The 8,588-nt window shown below is 38.7% G+C and overlaps 1 pseudogene; it reads left to right on the plus strand.

Moving 5' to 3' along the window:
• The first annotated feature begins 1,523 nt into the window (after window positions 1-1,523).
• LOC125999618 (uncharacterized) lies at window positions 1,524-1,621 on the plus strand (annotated as a pseudogene).
• Window positions 1,622-8,588: the final 6,967 nt, after the last annotated feature.

Here is an 8,588-nt window from a genome sequence, read left to right on the forward strand (position 1 = left end):
TAGATGTATTATTGACAGATGTATATATCATATTTTATGTACTCAGTCCCTAGTTATACATATCTAGATTGCCTTTGTTGTTATCACATTGTGAGTCCATAAACATTCTTGGAAATTTTTCTTAATAAAAATGGTCCAGAATTATAAACTTAATCATAGGGTTTAAGCTCATTTCATTGTTTCCAGTTAATTCTTCAGGGTGGCTAAACCAGTTTACAGTCCCACCAGAAGTATTTGAGAATATTTAGCTCTCCATATAGTCACCTATTCATAATTTATGACTTTTAAATTTTGTCACTGGAATGTGTGTTAAGAAATATCTCATAGTTTTTTTTAACAAATATATATATATATACTACTGCAAGTGAACTTTTCCCATAACTACCTAGTCTGTGAAATGCCAATTCAAATATATTGGTTATCTGCTACTTAAATATTTTTTCTTTGACCCACATTTAATTCTCAGCATCCCTTAAAATCCCCTGAGCCCAACAGGAGTGATTCCTGAGCGTAAAACCAGAAATGCGTAAAACCAGAAATAACTCCTGAGCACCACCAGGTGTGGTCCCAAACCAGGTGTGGTTCATTATATGACTGAAACCCAACTACAAACATGTTTGTAATCATGGTGCTTAAATTTATATTACTAAAATATATTTTCTGTATATTTTAAGAAGCAATGTTTTATATGCAATTAATAATGCTATCTACTTCCAAAATAAATTTGAAGCCAATCAACATTACAAATTGGAGAAATCAGACTGGAGGGATAGTGCAGTGTGTTGGTACTGGCTTTCCATGTGATTGGCCAAGGTTCAAGCTTGACACCACATATGATTCAGGAGTGAGGTACTTACAAATCAGTTTGCTCCAAGTCAGGCATTACTAGGTTTATCCCAAATCAAAATCAAAATAATAAATCAATTATAGATATAGAAAAATGATTTAAAAAACATAAGAAAACTGAAGAAATGTATATCCAATAGACAAAAATTTGTTCATTTCTTAAATTGAGTTATCTAAATTGTTTTCTGAACCACACCGGTTTATACTAAGGGATTGCTCCTCACTCTGCTCAGGGATGACTTCTGGTGGGACTCACAGTATGACATGCAGTGTCAGGGACTGAATCTGGGTTAGTTTCATGTAAGGCTAGTTCTTTAACCCAGTACTATATTTTGGGACCTGGATTATTTAACTTTGCCTGTAAATTATAGTAATTTTATATACATTTTGAACATTAAATACTTATACAGAGATGACTTGCAAATATTTTTCCCATTCTATTCATTGTTTCCTTTCTGTATCGAAGCTTTTAAGTTTTATGTAGTCCCACTTCTCTATTTTTGTTTCTGTTGCTTTTGATTTTGATGTCATGTCCAAGACATCATTGACAAGATAAGTGTGTCAACAATATTTTTCTATGTTATTTTTTCTAGGAATTTATCAGATATTCCCTGAAATGTTTTTAAGAGGGTACATCTCATATTATCTGTTTGTACCACAAAAATTGACAAAAGTGCTCACTGCCAGAAGTGATGCTAAAATTGGAAGGATACGGAGACTAGCAAGACCCCTCTTCAAGGAAAACACCCAAATTTGTCAAGCAATTCAGATTTTTAAGAGGCATAAAAATGAACTGAAACATAGAATGATGTCAAGTAATCATTTAAAAAAATATGCCTCATAATTCATGGAAAAGTTGTTTCTAATTTGGGGTCCATATTCAGGAGTGTTCAGTGATTATTCCTGGCCTGTTGCTCCTGTATTATCCCTGCATCTGAAAGAGGGATCTCTCTTGGAAGGGTCATACAATATCCTATGTGATGTTAGAAATTAAACCTAAATCAGTTATGCTCAAAGAAAATGTTTTACTCCTCTGCTACCTTAAAGATTCAGAAACAGGGGCTGGGCAGTGGCGCTAGAGGTAAGGTGCCTGCCTTGCCTGCTCTAGCCTAGGACGGACCGAGGTTCGATCCCCCGGCATCCCGTATGGTCCCCCAAGCCAGAAGCGACTTCTGAGCACATAGCCAGGAGTAACCCCTGAGCGTCACCGGGTGTGGCCCAAAAACCAAAAAAAAAAAAAAAAAGATTCAGAAACATTTTTAAAGGAGCACAAAAAATATTTGAAAGTGACAGATGTCTATTTGCTGATTGTGATGATGGTTCACAAATACATGCTTCTATACTTACAAGTGTATTACATTTTTTAATTTTTGTAAATATAGTTTATAAGTAAATATACTTATATACAGATATAAGTAAATATACTTGAGGAAAAAATATATACTTATATACTATAAGGAAATATACTTATATATGTATATAAGTAAATATAATTATATACTTTTACCTCAGTAAGGCTATTTTAATGTAGAGAACCAAGTGTGAAATCATTGCCTATGAAATAGTCACTTCTATTTAAGGTAACTAAGTCTCCTGTTGGCTAAGACAAAAAGAAAATGATGGTTCATTTATTCAACAAATTTTTATGTGAAAGTTTCAAGGTTTTAAATTTTTGTGGTCTTTTACTGAATGTGAAGATAAAAAAATAAATATGGTTTGAGACAATAATCTGACTAAATCAAGTCCTTAGAACAATAACTGGAGAGTATGAGTCATCTCACTAAGCATCCTATATCTGCACAAAAGCTTTTGAGCCATTTGTTTTGGTATGAAAAGCAGTTTCAAGACACGTTAATTTTTACATTGAAAAATATTTGTTTTGAACAGTGGGGAAACAGACTGAAAAAATTGTTCTTAAAATGTTTTCTCAAAACAGTGTTTAGAGAATTTTTATTTACAAATGTTGGTTTTAAATAGCGTTGAAAACTGCACTCCTCAGTGACAAATGAACCTTCCACTGCGGAACTAGAGCCAGCTTCCTCCTTGGTGGAAGGCACCACAGAATCCTAGTTGGGGGCCCGAATTGGTAGGAGTTAATATTTATAAACAAAAATGGAGCATGCCATAGGGTATTCATAGACAGACTCCACAGATCCACAAATACTGACAGTATCACAAGTGTCTACTAGAGAAAGAAAGAAGAGTAAATGAGCAAGTGATCTCTAGTCATCAATATCCTCATCAGAAGTTCTGCTGACATAAATGAGGTTTTGCAAGCTCATCTCCATACTTGATTGTCTAGTCATTTTTTATATTTCATGAAAGAACCAAGATTTGAAAAATTTATTGTTGAGTTTTGTAAATACAACATTCTAACACCAATCCTATACCAGTAGTGTCAACTTCCCTCTACCAGTGTTCCTGAGTTCCTGCCACCAATCACCAGACTGACACTCTGAAACATTTTTTAAATTATTTTTATTGTAAGAATTTATTCAAGAGACAAAACTGATTAACATAATGAGGTAAACTAACATAACATAATATAGTAACATAACATATAATATAATTAATATAATATAATAATACATGTAAGTCAAAAAAAGTTTCTGATTAAAACACAAATTTTTTTTCATAATGGCTTACATATCTTTCACAGTAGTATTTTAGGTACATATTAACATTGAATCAGGGGAATACCCATCACCAACTATGTCCTCCCCCCATCCCAGTTCCCTTTCTACAGCCCATATACTCCACCATACCCCCCCAGGCTGCTAGAGTAGGTGGACCCCTCTTTGTCTGACTTACTATTAGTGATCGTATATCTGTTTGGTCCTGGAACCCTCCCTTGTTTCCCCCTCTATTTAAGAGGCAGAGCTAGATAAATTGAAATATGTGGTTTTGTTTGAAGGAAAGAAAAGCAATAGATTGGGGTACAAAATAATAGAAAAACAAAAAGAAGTCAAATATGCTGAAAATGGGCAGAGTCCCTCTAGAGGCTTCCAACCTCAGTTTGAGAGAGGATGTGAAAAAGGTAATTGAAACACCACAACAATACAGAAAGAAATATCAAATTAAATAACCAGTGAGCACTGCAGCAATAACGACAAGCACCACACAATAGTCTCGGTTCTGAAATCAAATCATGCTGAGTGCAAAAAGAAAGAGAAAGATAAAATAAAATAATATTGGAGACATCATCTTCAATCTCTACACCAAAATAAAGACGTCAAAAAATTGATCAATCAATAAATAAATGTGTGGAAAAATGATTGTTTTGTGCTTTTTTTCCCTTTTCTTTTTCCCCCTGCATAGGCACAGTAACTATTGGGGATATTATAGAGGAAATTCCCTTGGCCTAGGAGATATAGGGTTTCTCCACCCCTGAAGTATACTGTCATGGGATTAACTATAGACTCCTTGCATGATCATTTACTCTCCTCTTGTTGCTTTCGTGGTGTATGGAAGACTGCTTTGTCTTAGATGGTAAAATCAGACCTCTGTATCTAGAGATCTTGTTAGCTGTGCAGCTCAAGGAATGGAGCTTATGAAGTCTTTCTTTGTGGTTCTAGCAGTTATGCTTCTTCAGTGTTGTTTTAATCCATCTTCTGTAGTTGGTAGTCTTGGTCATTATGTTGCTCCTAGGATGGAGCCTGGGATAAAGTCTTTTGTTATGTTTCTGGAAGACCTGTTCAGTTGCGGTTGTCTCAGTCAGATCTCTGGAATTGGAGATCTTGTTTGTTGAACAGATAGTAGACCAAAAGATAGGCTAGAGCTTTTTGTTTGTTTGTTTGTTTTTATTTGTTTGTTTGTTTGTGGTTTTTGGGTCACACCCGGCAGTGCTCAGGGGTTATTCCTGGCTCCAGGCTCGGAAATTGCACCTGGAAGGCATGGGGGACCATATGGGGTGCCAGGATTCAAACCGATGACCTCCTGCATGAAAGGCAAACGCCTTACCTCCGTGCTGTCTCTCCAGCCCCTAGGCTAGAGTTTTATGTTGCTGTTGTTATTGTTGTTGTTGTTGTTGTTGGTCCCTGAATGCATACTGTGCAGTCTTGGTTGCAACAACCAGTCATCAGTATATAGCGATCTCGGCTTTTGCACAGATCAAAGGGTGACATGTTTTCTGATTTTGTCTTATTGATAGCTGATGAGGAAGGACAACTAGTTCTTAGATCAAGTTGTTCTCATTTCCTCATTATCAGGTTATCAATTTAAAACTGGCGCATGTTGGTGTCAGAGCAGCATTGTAAATGCCCTGGAGGGGATTTGGTTCCTGGAGCTGTTGTGGAGAACTCTGTCGTTTCTATGTCTGGGATCCAGGAGTCAAGGCTGGACGGTCAGTGTCTAGTTCCCTGGAGCCTAAGTTGTTTCCACATGACATACATTCAGGGTGGGAGATGTCCCTGTGTTATAAACAAGTATGAGTTCTTATCCCTAGTAGATAAGAGCTTGTTTTTATAAGTACAATTTCCCCTTTGTTTAATATGTCTTTGCAGGAGAAAGTGGTACTACATTTTATTGCTGGTGGATTTGGTGGGTGCAGAGAAAAGAAACCAGACTCTCGACAAAAAGTAAGAATATATATGCTCACACATATCTAAAGGAAAAAAAGTTTCTTTAAAAAAGATTAAATAGGGCCCGGAGAGATAGCACAGCAGTGTTTGCCTTGCAAACAGCTGACCCAGGACCAAAGGTGGTTGGTTCGAATCCCGGTGTCCCATATGGTCCCCCGTGCCTGCCAGGAGCTATTTCTGAGCAGACAGCCAGGAGTAACCCCTGAGCACCGCTGGGTGTGGCCCAAAAACCAAAAAAAAAAAAAAAAAACGATTAAATAAAAGATGTAATTAAAGGGATAAAGTGGGGCCAGGAGAGATAGCATGGAGACCAGGCGACTGTCCTTCCTGTAGAAGGATGTTGGCTCAGAACCCAGCATCCCATATAGTCCCCCGTGCCCACCAGGGATGTTCTCCAAGCATAGAGCCAGGAGCACCCTCCAAGTGCCGCCAGGAGTCACCCAAAAGAAGCAAAAACAAATCAAATCAAATAACAAAAACTAAAACAAAACAAACAAACAAAAGAAACTAACAAGAATAAAAAAGAAAAGAAAAAAGAAAAAGAAACAAAGAAAAGGGAGAAAGTGATATAGGAGATCACTTTACATTTGAGGAGAAACAGGATAAGAGATAGTGTTATATAGGTCTATACTTATGACGAAAGTATAGGCTTCCCCGTTGTATTTTGAGATTTCCTTGTGAGGTGTGGGGTACAGGCAGGAATGTCTTGGGTAGAGTTCTTGCAGTGGGGGTTCTTTGGAGCTAGTTCTGGTATCAAGCCACAGTCCACATTAGGGAGAGGTGATTAAGAGGGCCACACTGCATGAGCCTGTCATGGTGTTGGTTGTATTTTCTTGCTGGGAATGAGGTGAGAGCTTGCATGCATGTCTCTTCCCTTGGGTAGTGGGTACTGGCTTGTTGGGGTAGAAGGTCTGTCTTGATGCCTAATGAATTAAGAACTGAGGGTGAAGAGTTATAGTGTGGTGGGGAAATCGTGGGTGGGATAGAGGGGTGAAGGAATAGTCAAATTTTTAATGGAGGGAGATGGGATAGTGTATGGGAGGGGTTATATAGGGTATAGGTATGGATTGTTTGTGGTTTAGGTTTGTCCCTTAAGAAGGATTTCTATCTCTGTGTGCTCCTGCCCACATATAAACATATAGAAGTTAGCTTAGGTGTATATTAATGTAGAGAGATGAGGAGGGCAAGAGGTGTGGTGAGTACTAAGTATAGTACTTGTAAGGAAAGGAAACTAATAGCTCAACTTTTGGGTATGTATAGGTTTTGTGTCTCAAGTACTGACCATTGTGTTAGTGAGGTCTATCTATATAGGTGTTTACCCTTTTCAGTTTTGTCCACAGCACCCTATATGTCAGCTTTCCTTTTCTATAGAGGAGGTAACCATGTGGTTTTTATTTGACATAGATTGAGTTGATGATAGTGAGGAGGAGAAGGAGGAAGAAAGGGGAGCCTAGAAAAGAGAATAGGAAAAACGAAACAAACCAAAACAAACCAAGAAACACCACCAACAACAAAAATATGAGGTAATGAGAAGAGAGGGTATAAGAGCAAAGGCATGTTAGTTTGGTTGAAAGGGTTCGATGCTTGGGCCCTTTGGTAAAAATCTGTAAGTCTCGATTGTTGCTTCGGTGATCTGGCTGGTCATGTGCTTCAGGTCCTAAAGAAAGGCATAATCTAGAGATAAAGGGTATGTTAAAGAGTTTTATCAGGCCATTTTCATGATTCAAGCAGAGTATGGTGCCTCGTGTAACTGAGCACCGAGTTACCACCATAGAATGTTCATATTTTGTATCCAGGAACCCCTATGGACAGAAAAACTGAGAGGTTATTTTAAATGTGGTAAGGTTAAGGCATTCAAATATAATGTTTTGAAGTGTTTCCGTTGGACTCAGTAAGTTCCCATCTTAATCTTTACCTGTAATCCTGTATAAGATCCCTAGTAAATTATTATGGACCTTTCTAGTAAAATGATAATTACATACCTGTTATCTCTGTGCTACTGTTTCTGCTGTTTCTCGTTTCTTTATGATATAATGTGCAGTTGGGCTTTGTGTTGTTTCTCTCCCCTTTGTTTTGGGCTCTAATCACCAGTATATGGTCATTATTACTGTGTTTGAGGTTTCTATCCTGTTACACCCTGTTATTTAATCGTGGGGTATTGGTTGTATATCTGGTGTATATTCTAGGTACTTCAGAATAGTGCTATCATTCTGTGTTTATCTTTCATCTTCTGGCTTGCTTTGTTTAACATAATATGTTCATGTTGCTGCAAAGTCTGTGACTATGTCATTTCTGACTGCCATGTAGTATTCCATTGTGTATAGATACCACATCTTAATGATCCACTTATCTGTTGTTAGACATCGAGGTTGGTTCCAAGACTTGGCTATTATACTGAGTGCTGCAGTAAATAGTGGCGTGCACACATACTTTGGGATGAATGTCCTTCCGACTTGGGGGTAGATACCTAGGAGAATGATTGCTGGGTCAAATGGGAGCTCAATTCTGAGTTCCGTGAGCACTCTCCAGACTATTCTCCATAGGTGTTATACTAGAGGGCATTCCCACCAGCAGTGGATGAGAGTGCCTTTCATACCGCATCCCCGCCAACACAGATTGTTCCCATTATTTTTGATGTGAGCCATCCTCACTGGTGTAAGGTGGTACCGCATTGTTGTCTTGATTTGGATTTCCCTAATGATGAGTGAAGGTGAGCATGTTTTCATGCTCGCAGAGGCGACTGGGGGAGGGGCGGAGGCAGCAGAGGGTCTCCTACCTTGTGCCAACCAGGGAAAGCTCACGGACAGGATGAGGGAGGGCCAGAGGCAAAGGAAGATCTCCCCTTGTGCTGCTGCCTTGGGAAAGCTCACAGACACGAAGGGGGGGGGGGGAGGGGGGAGGCAAAGGAAGGTCTCCCTTGTGTTGCCCCCAGGAAATCTCACAGAGGCAAGGGGTGGGGGTGGAGGCAATGGAGGGTCCCCTGGTGATTGCAGCCTGAGAAACCTCACAGACGCGACGGGGGGAGGGGCAAGGCAAAGGAAGACTGATGCAATTTTAAGTTTGGTTGTTGTCATTTTGATCTCACATTCTTAATGTCACTAACTCTGTGTTTGGAAAAAAAGCTATACTTCACATTTCCCCACCAGTGGGCCCTAATCGTGT

This window comes from Suncus etruscus, chromosome X (genome assembly GCF_024139225.1).
Source record: "Suncus etruscus isolate mSunEtr1 chromosome X, mSunEtr1.pri.cur, whole genome shotgun sequence".
Classification (NCBI taxonomy): Eukaryota; Metazoa; Chordata; class Mammalia; order Eulipotyphla; family Soricidae; genus Suncus; species Suncus etruscus.